Source organism: Hylobates moloch, unplaced genomic scaffold (genome assembly GCF_009828535.3).
Source record: "Hylobates moloch isolate HMO894 unplaced genomic scaffold, HMol_V3 SCAFFOLD_3, whole genome shotgun sequence".
Lineage (NCBI taxonomy): Eukaryota > Metazoa > Chordata > Mammalia > Primates > Hylobatidae > Hylobates > Hylobates moloch.
The window spans coordinates 101,714,920-101,736,349 of NW_026652278.1; the positions used below are offsets into that span (position 1 = coordinate 101,714,920).

At 40.1% G+C, this 21,430-nt stretch overlaps 1 protein-coding gene across 2 annotated transcripts in view; it reads right to left on the minus strand.

Annotated features, from left to right (window-relative positions):
• KIAA1217 (KIAA1217 ortholog) overlaps positions 1-21,430 on the minus strand; it is an 877,411-nt gene that overhangs the window by 686,328 nt on the left and 169,653 nt on the right. For both annotated transcript variants that reach the window (XM_058436624.1, XM_058436625.1), the window contains exon 2: positions 2,406-2,491. The gene's annotated coding sequence lies outside the window, so the exon portion shown is untranslated. The remainder of the gene's footprint in view (positions 1-2,405; positions 2,492-21,430) is intronic.

A 21,430-nucleotide genomic window follows, 5' to 3' on the forward strand; every position in this document is an offset into this window, starting at 1 on the left:
TCCATTTCACACACATCCCTTTCTTCCTCACCTAAGGGGATTGTTCCATCAATTCTTCCTTCTTTCTCCTGTATTATCATTTTCTTCTATTATTGGGTCATTTCCAAGAGCATAAAAATATGCAACTTTTTACCATCTTAAAGAAATAAAACTTTCTTTTCCCCACCTCCTACTTCAGCTAACTCCCTGATTCTCTACTCTCTTTTATACAGAAACTCATCAAAAGAATGGTCTTAGAAGGACTAGTTCCAATCTGTCTTCTCCCATTCTCTCTTGAATCCACTCCAGCCAAGACATCACCCTGTTGGACTACTGATACAGCTTTTGTCAAGCCACCAAAGGCCCAACTTGTAAATCCAATGGTCAATTCTCAGTCTTCGTTGGTTTGACGTGTCTGCAATGTTTGATATATTTAATCACCCCTTCTTCCTTAATATGCTACACTCGGCTTTCAGAATCCGTCACTCTGCTTATTCTCCTCCTGTCTCAGAGTAGTTCATTCTCTTTTCTGGTTCTTCCTCATATCCTTGACCTTTAAATGCTAGGATGCCTTGAACTCTGTCTTAAGAGTATTTCTCATCTCTAGCAACACTTAATCTCTAAGTCAGAGGTACTTAACCTAAGCCACAAAGTTAAAATGGAGATAAGAATCGTCCGGGAGGTTTTTAAAAATGCCAGAGTCTGAGATCCATCACAGACCAATTACAGAAGAATTTCTAAGGGTGAAGGTGGGTCTCAGTTGAGAACCACTACTTTAAATTATCTCAACCAGCCTTGCAGCTTTGAACGCCATCTAAGAACTGTTAGACTCAAATGTATGTCTTCACCACAGATCTTGCCCAGACTTTCATATCCAACTGCCCACTTGATTTCTACACGTGGATGTCTAATAAATACTTCAAACTTTACAATCCTAAAACACATATCCCAATTCTACATGTTCTAAGCTTGTTTTTGCAGTCTTCTCCATGCCAATAAATGACAACTCCATCCTTCAGTCGCTCAAGCCAAAAACTTTGGAGTCAACCCGATCTTTTTTCTCTCATACCCCAAATCCAATCTGGAAGAAAATCCTGTCATTTCTACCTCCAAAATAGTTTGAGAACCTGTCACTGCTCAACACCTCTGCTAAGACCATCCTACTCCAAACCCCACCACTTTTCTCTAGACAGATCTACCTCCTGCTCCTTATTTCTTCAATTCATCACCCATATATTATCCACTCAGCGAGGCTTTGTCTGACTATGCTGTTTAAAATAGCACCCTCTCCTCATCACTGCATGCCTTATCCTCATGCCTGGCTTTATTTTATTTCAATGCATTTATCACAATCTGACACACTACATCTTTCACTTATTTGTGTATTTATTCTGCTTCTCTCTCAAAATACAGGCTCAAGAGGGCTTCCCATCTGAAATAGAACCTCAAATGCGAGCAGAGTAGATGCTCAGTAAATATTTACTGAATGAATGATTGAATCTTCTGTATCCTAGCAAACAAATCCCTCTGGAAACAAAATCATTTAAATGAATCAAGAGACAAATAATATGATCATTTTAAGCAAGACAGAACAGCTGACCCAAACTGCTGTCAGAATGCCACTTTTTGATACTGTCCGCTGGCTTGAGAGTACAAATTTTATAAAAAATCCATTTTGGTGCATAAGTATGCCTCCCCAAAGAATGTGCTTTATGTGAGAAGCATGTTATTTCAAAAAAATGTCTGGATTTTTTCTTGCCATGATCTAACTCAATGTCTCGCACTGCTCTGAGCCAAACTGTCTCATAAGTCGGTCTTCTTGTTTTAGAGCCTCCCTGCCAAGAAAAAAAAGCAGAGGGCATTTGTGCCTCTTTACTGTGACAATACGCATCTGTGTTACCTGGTAACTTCTCTGCACTGGCTGTTGGTTCAGCTGAACTGTGTGCCCCGGGCAATCCTGCTTCTGTGGTTCCTCTGTGGGAGCATGACAAGAAAGAGTGGAAAGCCAATGCCTGGATGTGGTGCAAATTAACATTTTCGCTGTGTCCATGAAACCCTCTGTCACGAACGCTGGCATCACAATATGAATCTTTTATGTACCTGTGCTCATTTGGTATATGACAAAACAGATGCTAGCCAACTAAGAAGAGAGATTTTTAAAAGCCTATTTTATATTCAAGTGTCAATTGGTAGCTAATGTTAAAGCTTTTGAGAGTGAACATTTATTCAGAAGCTATCAAAGAGAATTGGCTTCCTGATTTTTAAAGACACACGTTGTGCATATCTGACAGGCAAAATTTATATGGCCCATGGAAACCTACAAATATTCTCCTAGGGAAACTGGAATTACTTAAGGCAAAAATACATTAACCAAGGTAGAAACACTGTTAATACAAACACGCTGATTATGAAGTTGTCTCACTCACCCACTACAGGTATTCGATGTTTCTTGTCGTAGAGTTTTGCTCATGGGTGGTGGACAGCATTAAACTGAGAGCCCAAGGAAACAGTCCTGGAAATGTTAAAAATAATAAACGGACTTTAACATATTAGGACAAATAAAAAATCAAATTTCTCCTGCAGATATGCAACCCTGTATGAAATAAAATGGACAACCAAACAGGATGTAGTAATATGGCTGTGCTTCTAAGGTCCTTTGGTCTAATGCCTGTGAGAAGACAGCCAATGGGCTCCTGGCCTGATAGGTGAGTACAGCTCATTAAAGTCTTAGGAACTTCAGTATCACTTAAAAAGAACAATTGAACAAGCAATCCATTCGTTAGCCAAAGAAAACTCAGCTAGTGACACATGAGTTTGAAACTATAGAACCTATGTGCTGAAAGGGACCCTAGAAATGATCCTGTCACACTAATACCACGGTTTTTAAAATGGAGAACTTTTAAATGTTAAAAAGAAGTTGGCGGCGTCAAGCCACTTAATGGCAGAGTAAGTCTAACTTCCAGGTTGAGGGATGCATAAGTCAATGTCCTCTCTGCTGCACTATGACACCTCTCGCCCTAAACCTAACTCTTCATAACTCACCCCTTATTGTTGTCATCAAATATAGTTGTAGAATTTCATGACAGTCTCAGCCCTAAGCATATATGGCTTTAAATCTAACCATTTATTTTCTATTGGAAGAAATGTAAAGCTTTCATAGTCAAGAAAAAAAAAAACCACTGAATTATAGATTCCAATTCAACTGCTGCTAGATGGCTTTTCAAGGAAGAAGAATTTATGAGAAAGAAAGGCACGCAACATGGACACCGGGCTAGAATTGTAGAAGATGTGTGTATGCCCCATGTTTGTGGAAGAGCACCATCCCAGCAAAATTGACCCTGAAGCATAATCATAAATCATGCTTTATATCCAGTACTGCACCATATAAAACTTGAGGTGCATTTTTTATTTTTTGTTTTCCATCTTTTATTTTCAATTCAGTGGGTACATGTGCCGCTTTGTTACATCGGTACATTACTTGATGCTGAGGTGTGGGGTATAAATGATTCCATCACCCACAGAGTGAACGTAGTACCCAACAGGAAGTTTTTTCAGCCCTTTTCCCATGCCTTCCACCCTCCTTATGCAGTCTCAGTGTCTACTGTTCCTATCTTTATGTCTGTGAGTACCCAGTGTTGCGCTCCCACTTACAGGTGAGAACCTGCAGCATTTGGATTTCTGTTTCTGTGTTAATTCACTCAGGATAATGGCCTCCAGCTGCATCCATGTTGCTGCAAAGAACTTGATTTTGCTCTTTTTATGGCTGCATAGTATTCCATGGTGTATAAGTTCCGAATTTTCTTTTTTTTTTTTTTAATTATACTTAAAGTTCTGGGGTACATGTGCACAACATGCAGGTTTGTCACATAGGTATACATATGCCATGTTGGTTTGCTGCACCCATCAACTCATCATTTACATTAGGTATTTCTCCTAATGCTATCCTTCACCCAGCCCCCCACCCCCCTGACAGGCCCTAGTGTGTGATGTTCCCCTCCCTGTGTCCATGTGTTCTCATTGTTTAACTCCCACCTATGAGTGAGGACATGCAGTGTTTAGTTTTCTGTCCTTGTGATAGTTTGCTTAGAATGATGGTTTCCAGCTTCATCCATGTCCCTGCAGAGGAAATGAACTCATCCTTTTTTATGGCTACATAGTATTCCATGGTGTATATGTGCCACATTTTCTTAATCCAGTCTATCATTGATGGACATTTGGGTTAGTTCCAAATCTTTGCTATTGTGAATAGTGCTGCGATAAACATATGTGTGTGTGTGTCTTTATAGTAGAATGACTTATAATCATTTGGGTATATGCCCAGTAATGGGATTGCTGGGTCAAATGTTGTTTCTAGTGCTAGATCATTATGAAGCCTCATAAAGCATGCGTTATATCCACTACTGTACCATATAAAACTGGAGGTGCATTTTCATGGGGAAAACTTTTTAGAACAAGTTGAAACAGTGGTTAAAATACAGGCCAACCACTCTTTTCTTGGGTATCCTGGAACCCAACCAGCCAAGCTCGTCAAGGGTTATATTCTGCACCTATAAAATTATGTTTTCCCAATGCAATATCTTTTCTGTTATTAGTTACCTGCCTCCTATCAGACTCCTGGTCCCTTGTTCCCCTGTTTCTATAAAGAGGGATCTTAGAACAGTTTCCTCTTTCCTTCTGATATGGTTTAGATATTTTTACCCTCCAAATCTCAGGTTAAAATGTGATCTCTAGTGTTGAAACTGGAGCCTGGTGGGAGGTGTTTGAGGTATTTGGGTCATGGAAGCTCATCCCTCATAAACGGCTTGGTGCCCTCCTTGCAGTAATGAGTGAGTTCTTGCTCTGAGTTCACATGAGATATGCTTCTTTAAAAAGAGTGTGGCACATCTTTCATCTTTCTCTTGCTACTGCTCTTGCCATGTGATATGGCAGCTCCTCCTTTGTCTTCCACCATGACTGGAAGTTTCCTGTGACCTCACCAGAAGCTGAGCTGATACTGGCACCATGCTTGCACAGCCTGACAAACTGCAAAATAAACTTCTTTTCCTTATAAATTACTCAGCCTCAGGCATTCCTTTATAGCAGCACAGAAAAGACAAATACCCTTTCTGTCTGATTATTTGTAATAGTGACTGGTAGAGATGCCAAAGACAATCAGGATGCTTTAGTGAAGATTAGTTGTTCTCAATTCTGGCTGAAAATTAGAATCAAAAATATGATATTTGGACTCCACTCCTAGATTAACTGGTCTGGGGTATGGTCCCAGCATCAGGTGGTTTAAAAAAGATCTCCAAATGATTAGATATATGATTATAGCATTGTTCTAGATTAAGGAGATATGAGCAAAGATTAGGGTATCATGAAGGGTATGAAGTGAATTACAAAATAATAGCATTTTATAGGTAGAAGTTACATTTGAGAGTTTAGGGGCTATAATTTGCTATAGCAGTGAGAAACTGATGCCTGGAGATGTTAAGTCAATAAGGTGTCAGCGCTAGCTAGTGGCAGAGCCAGCATTCTGGTCACTTGACCTTGTGAACAAACTAAATAGTAAAGAGTTATCCCATGACATCTGAAAGAGAGAAAAATAATTGAGAATAGAAACAAAATGAAGTGACAGCTTTGCTCAGAAAATATAAAACATATGTTATTCAAGAGGTGAACACCATACCACCATTCAAGGAGGGATTATTAGACAAATCCGTAGTGACTCACAACAGATTAGTAGGAGCTGTGGGCTGGAGGTGTGATAGCTAACCATGAGGGGTAAATGTCAGGATAAAAACAAAACGTGACTTGGTTAATATCAAACAGAATCCAGGTTTGGGTGAACTACAGAAATGATATCATAAAATACTGCATATATTCTATGTAAGCAAAGGAAACATTAGATACATTTGCTTCCTATGTAAGCAAAGGATACATTAGATACATTCTTACCATGTGCTTGGCATAGGCTAAATGCTCAGTTCATGACACATGCCCCTTCACTTCACTGATGCCACAATGCAGAATCCATCTGAATGGGGCTTTGCTGGTCCATGAATTTGAATGCCTTACTGTCGTGCTACATGTGTACTGGTATTTTCCTGACTTACAATGGTGAAACATTGAAATTTTGTACTCTGCACTTACCTAAAGTGAAGAGTACTTTCTTTAATTCTGAGCATTGGGAGATAGATAGCGAGTGAGAGAGAGGGAGAGAGGGAGAGAGAGAGAGAAAGAGAAAGAGAGAGAGAGAGAGAGAGAAACAGACAGACAACTTGTAGGGCCAGAAAGACAACAGCAATGGGCCTCTCCTTGTTTTTCCTTCAACCAAAATTGCAGAGGATGAAATCAGTAACAGAAGAGCTGATGATGCCTTGTCTTGGCCCTGGCAAACTCAAACATTGCTTATATCCATTCACCTAACTATAACTCATTTATCCGTCTTAAAATTGGGAGTAAATTACCTAACTTATGAGTAAGGCAGGATGCAGCATGTTCAGTGGCACACAGTAATGCTTCATCTAGCATCTTCATGGAAGAGGTAGTCCACATAAATTCATTTTTAAGATAAATCACATTTCTTTAAGAGCCACCTTTCAGAAAAATATTCTAATTGAATTATTGATAAAGAATATTAATGATAATATCCTTTTTAAAGGATATACCAAACATAATTTGATTTTGTTCTTGAGAACATGGAATTAAGAGAATGAATAGCAATGTTCTTATTTAAGAGTTGTGATGCTCTGAAAAAATATTAAGGTATGGAAAGTTATTTGTCCCTAGGTTTAATGATCCCAGACTATTGTCCTTACACTGTGTTGATTTGATCCCTATTTCTGGTATCAGAATATCCTGCTTCTAACTTGGTTCGTGTTTTTTACATAACCTCTGGCCAGTGAGATATTCTATATTTCTAATTGAACAAAATGCATGGGCTTTTTAACAGTCTTTTGTCATTTCTTTCATTTCAGGTTGTTTGATTGCTTATTCTGGGCTTGTTTCATTCCGAAAATACGGAAAACCTGACCTCTAAATGAGTGAGCTGCCGGTGTTACATGCTTCTCCTGGTGAATACTGAATGTCAACTAAGGAAAAACTCTGGGAAGAAAAATTGAAACTATATCTCCATTCCTATTCTAAAAATTAAGTGTATATAAATTTACAGAAACTATTCACTGAGTTACTGTCATTAGAAATTAAACCCTCACTTTAATTAGCTTGTTTTTCCAAAATGTTATATTTTCACAAACCTTGCATTCCAAACCCTAGAATTAAGCTCGGTGAGCTCATAAAAGTGCTTAGGCTACTGATCAAGGCAAAGCAGCTTTGCAAATAAAGAAGCAAAGAAGAAAAAACACAATTAATTAACTTGCTAATTGTTTTCCTTAATGTGAACACCAGCTAGTGGAGATATATTTGTGGTGGTAAATGAAGTTCTCTGCAGTGTTGGCAAGGCTTGTGTGATGGGGTCTTGCAGCAGGCAGAGGCAGGGGATCCTCAAGATGCAAACACAGCGTGGTTAGCCTCTCAGTTGTTTTTTGTTAGTTTGTTTTCTTTCTAGAAGCTGTGAGTGAACTTGTTCTCCTAAAAGTTGAGAATGAGACTCAGCAGTAATGTTTAAACTTCTTTCACATTCTAACTCTCCTAAGTCTTTTAAAATCTATTGGTCCTACCCAGGTTCATTCTACAAGAGCTCTCTTCCTTTCATCTATTCCCGTGACACCTTTGCCTTTGCCAAGGTGATGACGTTCACTTTTCTATACTTGTCTTGTCTTTCCCAGACCCCCTAGTCTCACTCTGCTGCTCTAACAATTTCTGACCACGAATACTTGCAATACCTCTTCTGAATCAAATGTGGGGAGCTGAGTGTTTTTTCCCCAAATGGACAAATGCATCATATAAAGATTCATAAACATAGAGGTCGCTTGATCTTCTCAGAAAAGCTGAATAAAAATGGAGAAGAATGGGCCTCTGCTGGCAGAAAGGAATTTGCAAGTGCTTAGAGACATGATTCAGGACTCATTGTCATTAATCCCTGGTCCTAGCATGTGGGTGACACTCAATGCATGCTGTTTTAATGGGAAATTTGAAATGACACATTGATGATGCTGTTATTATTACTCTTGATGCTATGAGCAAATGGTTTTGGTTGCTACTGAGTTTTCATAGTACTTCTTGAATCTGTAACAATCTGAGGTTATGGTTAGAGTCTTGAGAAGATGTCAGTACTGAAGGAGTGGAATCAATGTTTCATCCAAACCCCCATACTTAGAAAGTTATGGTGGATTGTAATTGATCAATTCTGGGGGTGACAGTGGTAGAAGGGGGAGATGTTTGGGCTAATCCTAGCCAATGATTTAGGAGAAGTGACAGAGTCAGCATTCAGAGGAGGGGAGCTGGACTGTGCTGATGGCTTTATAGTGGTCAAAGATGAAAAGCAAGATCTCAGTTCCATCAAAGAACTTGACTAAAAATCAAGAATGAGGACAGAACTTCCCTCTTGTGGTGGGTCATATGTGGGGGCCAGGAAGGAAGCTGTAGCTCATGGAGCTGCCTTAGAAAAGCAAGACCCCAAACCGCACATGCGGTTTGTCTGCAGAGTAACAGTTGGTGGTCAGTACCCAAAAATGGGGTAGAGGAAACTAGAGACTGACCATCTCTTCTATTTGCAGTGCAAATCCCAAGCTGTAGAGCAAATGACTCTTCAGCAGATATTCAAAGCCTAGAGCTTGGCAAAACTACAATGACAGTAATCAAGAGACTAGGAAAGGAGGCCGCACTACAGATGAAAACTCCAACTAGTTAAGACAAATAATCTTTCCAGAAAAACAACTCTAGGAGTGTTTCACATTCATTCCTATGAGTTTCCTCTAAGATACAGAAAACAATATGAGAAAGGACAGAGGAAAGTATGCAGCTTTGTGGAAAAAAAGAAAAAGAAAAAAAAAAACAATCTAGGTTCAAATTCCAGCTTTTTCACTGCCTATTAATATTTGTAGCCATGTGACCTTAGTCACATATTTAATTTCACTTATCCTTGGCTTCCTGAAATATACCATAGGGATAATAGGAACTACTTCAGAGGACAGTTATGTAAAAGCAGCTGACATAAACTCAATTGACTTAGGGTGCTGATGACATGGCAGAGAAGACTGGGGGAGAGCCTTGATTTTGTAGCCAGACTGCCTAAGGGTGAATCTCCACCTGTTGCTACCAGTTGGGAAAGTTCCTTAATTTATCTGTGATTCAGGATTCCCATTTATGAAATGCAGATATTAATATTACCTACCTCACTGCGTTGTTTTGAAAATTAGGTGATTTAAAGTATGTAAAACTTACCTCCCTGCTTAGCACAGAATAAACAGTAAATAAGGTAAGTGAGCCTTGGCCAGAGATGGGCTAAGTCCCCATGACCCTGGCTGATGTCACCATTCCTTATTGTTGTCTTGTCAGTTTCCCGGTGCTTCTTGAAGTGTGTGTGTTTGGGGAAAGTAGCGGGTGGGGACTGATTATGGCTTGACTCAATATGGCCTTTCTTAAGATGCCTAGAGGCTAAGATCTAGAATATGAAAATATGGAATTTGAAACTCAAAGTACTTCAAACCCCAGGAAATCACAGTCTTTATGGCCAAGCAGCGAGCAGGAAAAACAGAGATGTTTCTGCCTCCAGATACATTTCCACCTCTGGATATAGTCAGCATCTATTCCCTCAGTGGCTTCACTCTGGATGTGTGAAAATCCTCATGTGTTCCTGCATAGAGAGTAACTAATCAGAAGGAATGCTAGGGACAATCCAGCCCAGCTGGATTTTACCTACTTTTTAACGGGTAGATAGCTACACTGTTACTTTAAAATATATGCTACTTACGCAAAATGCTACATTTCATGTTCACGTATTACCCTGCAAATGTATGTACTCCGAACCAAAAATACATTTATGAAAAATTGGGCTTAGCATTGCTTCAACAAAATTTGTGTTTTTACAAAATTATTTATTACAGTTTACATACGGTGGCGGTATTTAAGGAAGAATTCCTTTCTCAGGGTGTGCTCAGATGTCAACAAGATATTGACTAAATATTGAATAAAAATATTTGTTTAGAAGTAAGACAAATACCCAGGAACTTCCTGGGAATACTGTCCATGAAAACATTTGATAGGCTCACAAATAATGAAATCCATCATGTGGAACTTGGCGGCTGTGGTACTTGTCTTACCAGTGTGGCAACCATAACTCACTCTCTTTCTTCTCTCCCACTCAAGAAACCACTTCAGAAGGTGAGATGGTGAGAGTGACATCATGGGGCTAAACTTATCTGCGTTACAACTATAAGTTGTTTGCAAATGTCAGGACTTTATTTCTAGTAGCAATAAATTGTCTACCTCACGACCAATTGAGACATGCCCATGTATAAATAATGCAGTTTAGAAGTCCCATCTGGTCTGATCCCTTCCACTTGTAGTCAGTAAAAGAGATGCTCAGACAGCATAAATAAATTATTCGAGGTCACACAGCTAGCAAGCAGCAGCATTGCCACCCACTTGAAACAAGTCTGTTGACTTGAATCCAGTGTTCCTTTTACAGAACACATCACATTTATTTCAGCAGAGACCTAATATGTTATTCAAGTGAATAACAATTTAGTAGTGCTGGATATGACTCACTTTTCCTCCAAGACGTATACCATCTTCCCACTGGGAAGAGTCATCTGTTTTCCATACAGCTGCTAGATCACTTTTTAACAGGTAGATAGCAACGCTGTTACTTCAAAATATATGCTACTTATGCAAAAAAAAAAAAAAAAAAGCTACATTTCATGATTGCACATTACACTGCAAATGTATGTACCGTGGACTGAAAACACAGTTATAAAAAAAATCACGCTTAGCATTGCTTAGACAAAATTTGTATTTTTACAAAATTAATTATTATAGCAGAGAATCTTTAATTCCAATGACAAGACTGCCTGCAGCAATGTTTAATATTCATTCACTTTTATTCAGGCAGAAAATTGACATCAGAACAGGCCTATTTTTATAAAAGACATTCTAATTTTTCCAAAGACAAGATACTTTTTCAAATATTCAAAAATATGGGAAAGTATAGCCTCAACTTGTGATATCAAGTGATAACATTTTATTAGCTACTATATCCAATAAAGGGATTTTGCAAACATCCTGACAATGCAGCAGGCCTGAGAGCCAGGAGGCTCTGCTAACAAGAAGGATAGACAGCTCTCAGGCCCTGCCATGGGTCCTAGAGGTGGGTCACAAGAGAAATGAAGAATCTTCTCCCTGAGTGAACTGACAGCCATTTATTTGCTCAATATGCAGGCTGCAGATGTTGGAAAATGTCATCCTTCAGAAGAAACAAGGAGCTAACCACTGCATCTTGACCCAGGCTGACTGCCAGGAGAGTCATGATTTGGTAACAGATGGACCAAAAAAAACATCTCCATACAAAGAGCTATACAGGCAAGGACAGATTCTGGCAAATCTCTTTGCCTGCCTTTCTTAGAGCCCTGGGCACAATGCGAGCAGTGCATTGAGTGTCACTGTGCCCTTGGGTCAGGATAATCTTGGCCCAGGCTCTGCTCAGCCTATTTGCTGGTCTGTCTTTGAATCCTTCATGCCAGGCCTGGCTTAACTGAGCAACCGTACATCTGGGCTGCTTTCCCAGCGGCAAAGAAAACCATGTGTCCAGGAGTTATTTTATGGGTCGAGAAGGGGTAAAAAGCAACACAAAGACAAACAGGGCTGAACCATCAGGAAATGAAGAACCATGTAGAAATACGTCCTGAGATCGCACCAAAGAGAAGAGCTCTATAATGTATGGCCAACTTGTGTTGTCTCTGCTGTGACGTGAGGGCTTCTGGGTCTACAGAATGCAAAGGTCTGAAAACAGTGCTGCCAAGCTGGGAGAGTAGCAGGTGAACAACTGGGCAAGAGGGAGAGGCATCAGAGGAGCTCTGATGGCACCTTCTCTCCCAAGCAGGGGTAGGGTGCACGGTCGGATGGGTCCTTCCCAGGAGGGGGAGATAAGCCTGGGAAAAGGGTACAGCTGCCCTCCAGAAATCAGCAAGATTAAGTACATCCTCTTGACCATCTTGGCTCCCATAAGGGAGGGGATTCCTTGCTCTTTCGTATAATAAAGTGTGGGTGTACTAACAGGAAACATCATGTCTTTAGAAAACAGAGAAACTTGCTAAAATACAAAATTTTATTTTACTAAATTTTCACCCACTTTTATTAGAATGCTTTTGAATCAGTACAGTAGAATCATCTAGACCTAACAGAGGAGTTCTCCCTGAGGCTTGATCAACCTGAAGCAACTATGATGATGGTAGTTCAACAAATAAGCAACTTTCATTGAGATGAGAAGGTTTAATATAAGCACAGCAATATCTCTCCCCGACATTACACATCATAGAATGCAGCCACCAGCAGAATCCTATAGGGTTGTGTTTTTGCTTTGCTACAGTAGAGGTTTTTATTTATTTTATTTTTGGAAGTGTGTGAAATAATTTGATGTTTGTATGGAAGAATGAACCTCCAAGTATATAAAATCATGAGAAAAAAGAATACAGCATATGTATGTTTGAAGCTGAGGAGGTTGTTGATTTGCTTTGCCAGCTATAAAACTTTATTATAAAGTTTCCTCAATCAGACCAGCACAGGAGCAAAGAAATCAATAGAGAATCCAGACAAAGATTTGGGTATCTATGAAAAACTGACATGTGACAAAAATGGCATTTTAATTTATTGGAGAAAGGATGGCTTATTTAGTCCCTTCTCCCATTGTTAAAATTTATTTCATTAAAATTTAATAAACTTAATAAATTTTACTGTCACCATTGACAAGCTATTTCAAAGGAAGGAAATTGGGCTTCATCCTATATAGAATACAAAAATAAATTCTAGCTAAATTAAGATTTAAATGTTAAAAATTAAAAAACAAAACAGAGTTCTTAAGGAAAAGAACTTAAGAAACTCTAAAGCTATATATATTGAAAAAAAGGCAGTTTGGATTATAAATGGAAGTTTAAGAAAAACATTTAGAATGTTCAATGATTTCACAAATAATGTCAAAAGACAAATGACAGACAGGAAAATAATATTTGCAAATGACATGAAATATTGAGAGTTAAATTCTAGAATACAAAAATTGGTAAGAAAAACAATAGAAATAAATGGAAAAATGGGCAAGGAATATGATTTAATTCTCCAACTACAATTCACAGAATAGAGGCTAAATGATTAATAAATAAATAAAAAGATGCTCAACTTCCCACAAATAGTCTGGGAAATTAATATTAAAGATACAGTGAGATGCTGTATTTCATTCATTTGATCGGCATTAATTACAAAAAATTCTAATGCCCTGTGCTGACAAAGACAAAGGAAAAAGTTCTCCCATATGCTGCTGATGGAAAGGTGAATATTGTAGTTATTGATATGAAGGGATGTCAATGCTACCTTGCTGGTGAGAAAAAAGCAAGTTATAAAGAAATATACTGTGGTGTTAATTTTATGGGTCAACTTTGCTAGCCTGTGGTTTCCAGATATTTGTTCAAGCATCAGTCTCAATGTTGCTGTGAAAGTATTTTTAGATGTGCTTCACATTTAAATAAATAGATTTTTAATAAAGCAGATTATCCTTCATAATGTGGGTGGGCCTCATCCAATCAGTTGAAGTTCTTAAGGGAAAAAAACTGAGATTCCCCAGAAACAGAAGGAATTCTACCTCCAGACTGCCTTCAGATTCATGACTGCAGCTTTTCCCTTGGCCTCCAGCCTGCCAGCCTACTCTGCACAATTTGGATTTGTCAGCCCCCATAGTCATGCCAGTCAATTTCTTAAAATAAATAATGTTCTCTCTATATATATCTATGTACAGTCTATTTGTTCTATTTCTCTGGAGAACCCTGACTAATACATGCATATAATATTTCCAGTGCTACAGACAAACAAAAGCCCTATTCATGTGTATTTATATTTATACAGGTCTGTACAAATATGGGAAAAATTCAGGAAGAATTTGTCCCAAGCTGAAAGTACTGTGGGTATTCGTGTGTGTGTGTGTGTGTGTGTGTGTGTGTGTGCATGTGTGTGTGTTTGTGCATGTGTGCGTTTGTGTGTGTATTGAGGAAGAGGAGAATGGAAAAAATCTAGAGTAAATTAAAAATATAAAAGAAAGTAAAGTAAAACTGCAAGTATATAAAAATTAAATAAAAATAAAGACATAAACTAAATTTTAAAGGATCAATTGAGAGAAGATACTGGAGGGTCTTTCATACCAGGCTAAGGAACATTAACTTGTCCTGTGAAAAATGGACAGTTATCACAGGCATAAGATACACAAGTAAGAAAAATTTTAAGAGAATTTGTCAAGATAAGTTCATTTCAGGGCACAATAAGAACACAGTGTAGAAGCCTGGGCTTTGACATCGGGTGTATCTGGGCTCAAATCCCAGCTCTACCACTTATTTGAGTGTGACCTTTTATGTAATTCCTCCAAGTTTTGGTTGCCTTTTCTGTAAAGCAGGAATAAAAATAATAATAATAACAATAATAATAATAATAATACCTACTTTACAAGGTTTTTGTGAGTACTCAATAATCATATATGGAAAGCACTTAATATACTGTATGCAGGCACAAGGTAAAACATTGCATTTATTCCTACTGTCATTGTTATTACAGACAAGAGGCAGTGAGGTCACTAAAGGACTACTGAAAGTCAAAACAAAATGTGCAGAGCAGTTAAGTAGTTGGCATAGTAGTTCAGTATGGCCAGAGTGTAATATAAGGAAAGCTGTGTGTGTATGTGTACATGTGCTTAGAAGGAAGAGGCCATGGCAGCAGAAATAAATAAAGGGGTGAATCTCAGAGGTAAAATCTACAAGATCACATCAATATCAAGGGTGGCTCTGAAGTTTCTGGTTTAGATAGTGTCTAAGTCCATTTGTAATGCTATGACATAATACTACAGACTATGTAATTTATTAGGAACAGAAATTTATTTATCTCAGTTCTGGAGGCTGGAAAGTACAAATCAAGGCGTCAGCACCTGGTGTCTGGTGAGGGCCTTCTTGCGCCTCCTCACATGGAGGAAGGGATGGAAAGGCAAGAGAAGATGAACTGTATCCTCACATAGCAGAAGAGCAAAAGAGCAAAAGATCAAGCCAGCCTAAATGTTGTGAAGCCTCTTTTGAAAGGACCTTAATCTCATTAAATATGGAAAAGCCCACATAGCCTCATTAGCTCTTAAAAGTCCCACCTCTTAATACTAACACAATGGAAACACTGAATTTTGGAGGAGACACATTCAAACCTTAGCAGATAGTGATGCCACTAATGGAGGAAGAGCAATTCTGGGAGAGGAATTAAGATTGGGAGTTTGGTTTGGGATGTAACAATCGTTAATATGCATTGAGTGCTTATCTCTTATTACTCTCAAAATGACCCTATGAAGTTGTTACAAGTACTTCCCCATTTCACAGATGAGGAAACTGAAGAACAGTGACATGAATCAGTATGTCCAGGGTCACAGAGCTAACAGGGCCAAAATGACTGGAAGTAGGTTATAAACAGATGAAGAAAATTTCAGAATGGAAGCTAATGTCGAAGGTATTAAGGGTCACTACTGAATCTGGAAACATAACACTGAAAAGAGATGTTGAATTTGGTAATTTGGAGACAACCTCATCCTTGTTAAGGTCTGATTTCAATGGCTTTAAGAGCAAAGAATAAAGAAGAAGAAATGGTAAATATTAATTTTTTTCAAGGAATGTAGCATTCAAGGCAAGAAGAAAAACAGAAAAGCAGTTAGAATATTTTGCTTCTGCTCGAACCTCTCCAAAACTTTCTTACTTCCCTCAGAACAAAATAAAATCCTTACCTTGGCCTACAAGCTCCTATGTGATCTGCCCCCTGCCTACCATTTTGATTTCTTTGTCTGCCACTCCCCTCATTGGGAATTTTGTTCTCCAGTAATTTAACATTGGATCTTTACAACCTGAACTTCTTGTCTACTAATTTCTATCACTGTTTTCAATCTGTTTGGATAAAAGTATGAGTAATTATGAAATTTCCCTATATCTTAAACTATAATCTGAAAACATAACTGAGAGACATGTGGCTCCAAAGAGAGAGAGAAAACCTCTGGTTGGTCAAGAACAACATGTGTTTGGTCAGCAAGAGTTATGGATATTTGTGAATCATCTCAAATACTCAAGTATCTCAGTATGGACAACTTTCATTGATCCCTCTCTCTCTGCCTAATTTTTGACCTCCAATTCTTTATTTTAAAACTTAACTTAGAAATGCACAATAGGCATATTTATAATCTATGCATTAAAATTCCACTGAAATAGAGGTTCATGTTTATTCATATTTTTCTTTAATACTGGGGCAAAAGCACAGCTTATTATGGATTAAAAGAAGCTAGGCAAAGATAAACTAGGTGTAAAATGCCAGCCAACTCTTTGGGAACCACTGAACATACTAGACTGCTATGAACTCACCTAAATGCATCTCAGTACCCAGACCCAGACCTGGAGTCTAACAGGTTAATCCTATTCATAATCAATGAAGAGGTTTCATCTTCACAATATTGACCAGTTCAGAACTAAAGTCTATGAGTCTGGTCCCAGCTTCCTACTTATATTAGTTTTCTATTGCTGTCATAACAAATTGTCACAAATTTAGCGGCTTTAGAAAACACAATTTGTTATCTCATAGTTCTGTAGGTCAGAAGTCCTGGTGGCTCAATTGATTTCTCTGCTCTGAGGCTCACAAGGAGGAAATCCATGTGTCAGCTGGCCTGGAGACTCTGAGGGAAGAATCCATTTCCAGGTTCATTTCTGCTGTTCAAAAAAATTTGTTTCATGTAGTTGCAGGTCTGAGGTCCAAATTCCTTGCTGATGGCCAGTTGGGGGCTTCTCTCAGACTCTTAAAGCCACCTGCATCCTCGTCCTATTGGCCTCTCCATCATGGAGCCAGCGACATTGAGTCGAGTATGTCTGAAGCTTTGAATTTCTCTGACTTCCTTTTCTGCCACAGCTCTCTAACCCAAACTGGAGAAAGTTCTCTACTTTCAAAAATTCACAGGATTAGATTGGGCCCACACAGATAATCCAGGATAATCCCACCATTTTAAAGCATGTGACCCTAATTACATCTGCAAAGTCCTCTCTACCATGTAATGTAACATATTCACAGCTCCCAGGAATCAGGGCATGGACATCATTGGAGTTCATTCTGCCTATCTCACTGCTTATAGCTCAGAAAACCACTACTAGAAAGCCACTGTGTCTGTGCGTTTCATCATTATTCCAAATTAACTAGAAATTTTACAAAGCCTGCCTTTCTTGATGTGGATCTCCTGCCTGTGTTACTAAACAGAATAGAAACTACCAGGAACTTTCAAAAGTCAGGATCTGGCCAGGCACAGTGGCTCACACCTGTAATCCCAGCATTTTGGGAGTCCAGAGCGGGCAGATTGTTCGAACCTAGGAGTTTGAGACCAGCCTGGACAACATAGTGAAACTCCGTCTCTACAAAAAATACAAAAATTAGCCGGTCGTGGTGGTGTGTGATTGTAGTTCCAGTTACTCAGGAGGCTTAGGTGGTAGGATCGCTGGAGCTCGGGAGGTGGAGGTTGCAGTGAATTATGACCCTCCACTGCACTCCAGCCTCGGTAACAGAGCAAGATTCCGTTTCAAAAAAAAAAAAAAGAAAGAAAACAAAAGAAAGAAAGAAAAAGACAGGAGAAAAGATGAGAAAGGAAAATAGAAAAAAAGAAAAATAGAGTCAGGATCCCTGTATAACACAGGAGTGGAGAGCACTTTCCCAGAAAAAAAAAAATACACAAGAAAATTTTTTAAAAATTTAATGTTTCATGACTTTTATGTTGCCCATAGCAGGTTAAAAGCAAACCTTAATAATAGTTAACATCACCTTTATGATTATCTCTACAACAATTCCTTTATTATTAATGTAGTAGTAATGTATTTGCTTTTTTAAAACTGTATATCTGAATTGTTTACACACAAAGGAAGAAAGAAATGAGTTAGAATAACAATTCCTAACTCCAAAGTCTGTTTTTTAACCTATTTATTTTAAAATATGTTCTGACATGTAAACATTTCATTACAATGTGTAATATTGTCATTAAATGATACACCTTTTACAGGTGGCAAGGGAATCTTGTCCGCTTTGATGGGAGTTACATAATGGAAATCCCACTACACGGAAGACCAAAGTGAAATGGAACAGTTTCCAAGCAGGTTAGAAGCAAGGAGTAATGATGTTAAATTATCACCTAGGAAACCAGAAGTATAAATTTGTAAAGATTTTGCCATTAAGGTCAGTTAGAGTTTAGCGTCAAGATAAAAAAAAACATGCATTTATCTCAGCTGCATCAAGGAAGAGAAAGTCACAAAGACCAGCACAAGAAGGCAAGGAGAGCCCTGCCCAGAGCTGCTCATGAGGCCCAATCCTGTAGCTGCTCCCTGCTCTGAAGAGGAGGCCATGGAAATCAGAACATAGGAGGGGCAGGGCTGCTTGGGCACATCAATATTCCTGCTCACTCTCAGCCCTCCTATACATAGACAAGTGACTATGTCAGCATTGGTGCTGCAAATGCAATTACTCAAATGAGCATATGACAAGGAGTGCATATGCCTTTGAAAGTCTACATGATATTCTAATACCAAAAGGCAAGTCTTATAGGTCTGTGACTCTGGGTAATTGTTTTTGTATTGGCTGTCAAGAAAAAAAAAAAGAGGAATCACAGCAAAGTCATTTTAGATATTTGAGTCTAAACACAGTGATACTTTAATGAGGCCAATAAACTCATCTCTAAAAATGTTGTAAGTTTGTATACTTAGAAATTTTGCTAAAAGCCTATGACCTTTTCTAAAGTACACATTGATCTATTCTTTGTATAGAAACCTTTGCAACATGCCTTGGCCAAAAGTAACAAAGTTCGTATTTAAATGTGAAATATTGGAGAACAACTGTTTACATGTGGATGAATCCCATATGTCACTACAGCCATGGTCTGACTGTTGTAGATAGTGGTAATTCCTTGGGTACCCCTAGAGCAAGGAATGCTTCAAGACATGTGATTAGTAAAAGGTTGTGCCATTATTTTGCAAAAATATGACACTAAATATATTTTTATTTCAACTTAGATTAGAGAATAAATCAACCAATCAACAATGACAATTCCATTCAAGTTACCATTATCATTACATACAGAGAGTTTAGTGCCTATTGTTGGAAGTTGTAGGTTGCAGCAATTCTCAATCAAAGTCAATGCCAAAGGGCAGAGAGATCCCAGAAGCACTTAACATTAAGGCTGGAAAGGATCTTAAAGATTGTGTAATCCAGATGTTCTCAATCCACAGGCTTTAGGTCCATAACAAAGAAACCACCAATCTATAAATGCAACAAGTTTAATATGTTATACATATACATATGTATACACACATACATATACAAAGACATACACATATATGAGTTCACACACACATTACGTTTGAAATTATAATATATTGAAATCATTTGTGTTTCTCCTTTCCAAGATGCTAGTCATGCTCCACTGGCTTAGAATAAGTTTAAATTTCTTCCTGGATTTTATCTTCTGAAACTCTAAACCCCTTGGAGAAATTACGAGGGAGGAAAGAGAAGTGGTAGCTTTATATCTAAGTAAGGACGATTTTGAGATTGTACAGTAGACTGGAAGAGCAACAGAATCATAAGATGGAGAGTTTTCTAGTATGTTTCTTAAGTCTTGGCAGGTGACACCTACAACCAGGTCTTTTAGACTTGGAAGGGCACCATGCCCAGAGAACCAGACCGAGTGGTTGGGGACAGTGAATATTTCAGTGGCAATCAGTGAGGGTTGAAGACCGGAGGGATCCTAGGACTGATGGGGAGCCCCGATTATGACTGAAATTAGACTTATGATTATACTAACAGAATCATTTTTATGATATTCAGAGTCAGATTCAAGTTTTTTTCAAAAAGCAAGAATTCAAGCAATGATACTGATAATCTGCTATAGATATGTATATAACTACTCCAAAGATGCGTGGCTCGCCCCTTCCTTCCCCTTCCCCTTCCCTCCTTCCCTCCTTCCCTCCTTTCTTTTCTTTTCTCTTTCTTTCTCCCTTCCCTTCCCTTCCCTTCCCCTCCCCTCCCCTCCCCCTCCCTTCCTTTTCTCTCTCCTCTCCCCTCCCCTCCCCTCCTTTTCTTTTCTTTTTTTTTCTTCTTCCCTCTGTTGCCCAGTCTGGAGTGTACTTGGCTCCCTGCAGACTCCCTGCCTCCAGCTCCCGTGATTCTCCTGCCTCGGCCTGCCAGCTGGCTGGGATTGCGACCGCGCGCCACCACCCCTGGCTGGTTTTTGTACTTTTGGTGGAGGCGGGGTTTCGCCCTGTTAGCCAGGGGTTTTTGTACTTTTGGTGGAGGCGGGGTTTCGCCCTGTTAGCCAGGATGGTCTCCAGCTCCTGACCTCGAATGGTCTACCCGCCTCGGCCTCCCGGGGTGCTGGGACTGCCGACGGAGTCTCACTCACTCGGTGCTCGGTGTTGCCCGGGCTGGAGTGCAGTGGCATGGTCTTGGCTCGCTGCAGCCTCCGCCTCCCAGCCGCCTGCCTTGGCCTCGCAGGGTGCTAGGATTGCAGCCTCTGCCCGGCCACTGCCCCGTCTGGGAGGCGTGGAGCGTCTCTGCCTGGCCACCCATCGTCTGGGATGTGAGGAGCACCTCTGCCTGGCCGCCCTGTCTGGGAGGAAGTGAGGAGTGTCTCTGCCCGGCCGCCCATCGTCTGGGATGTGAGGAGCGCCTCAGCCCGGCCGCCCCATCTGGGAAGTGAGGAGCTCCTCTGCCCGGCCGCCCCGTCTGGGAAGTGAGGAGCGCCTCTGCCTGGCCGCCCCGTCTGGGAAGTGAGGAGCACCTCTGCCCGGCCGCCCATTGTCTGGGATGTGAGGAGCACCTGTGCCCGGCCACCCATCGTCTGGGAAGTGAGGAGCGCCTCTGCCCCGCCGCCCATCGTCTGGGAAGTGAGGAGCGCATCTGCCCAGCCACCCATCGTCTGGGAAGCGAGGAACGCCTCTGCCCGGCCGCCCCGTCTGGGAAGTGAGGAGCGCCTCTGCCTGGCTGCCCCCCCGGGGAAGTGAGGAGCATCTCTGCCCGGCCGCCGCCCCGTCTGGGAACTGAGGAGCATCTCTGCCCGGCCGCCCCGTCTGGGATGTGAGGAGCGCCTCTGCCCGGCCGCCACCCCGTCTGGGAAGTGAGGAGCGCCTCTGCCCGGCTGCCCCGTTTGGGAAGAAGTAAGGAGTGCCTCTGCCCGGCCGCCCATCGTCTGGGAAGTGAGGAGAGCCTCTGCCCAGCTGCCACCCCGTCTGGGAAGTGAGGAGCATCTCTGCCCGGCTGCCCATCCTCTGGGAAGTGAGGA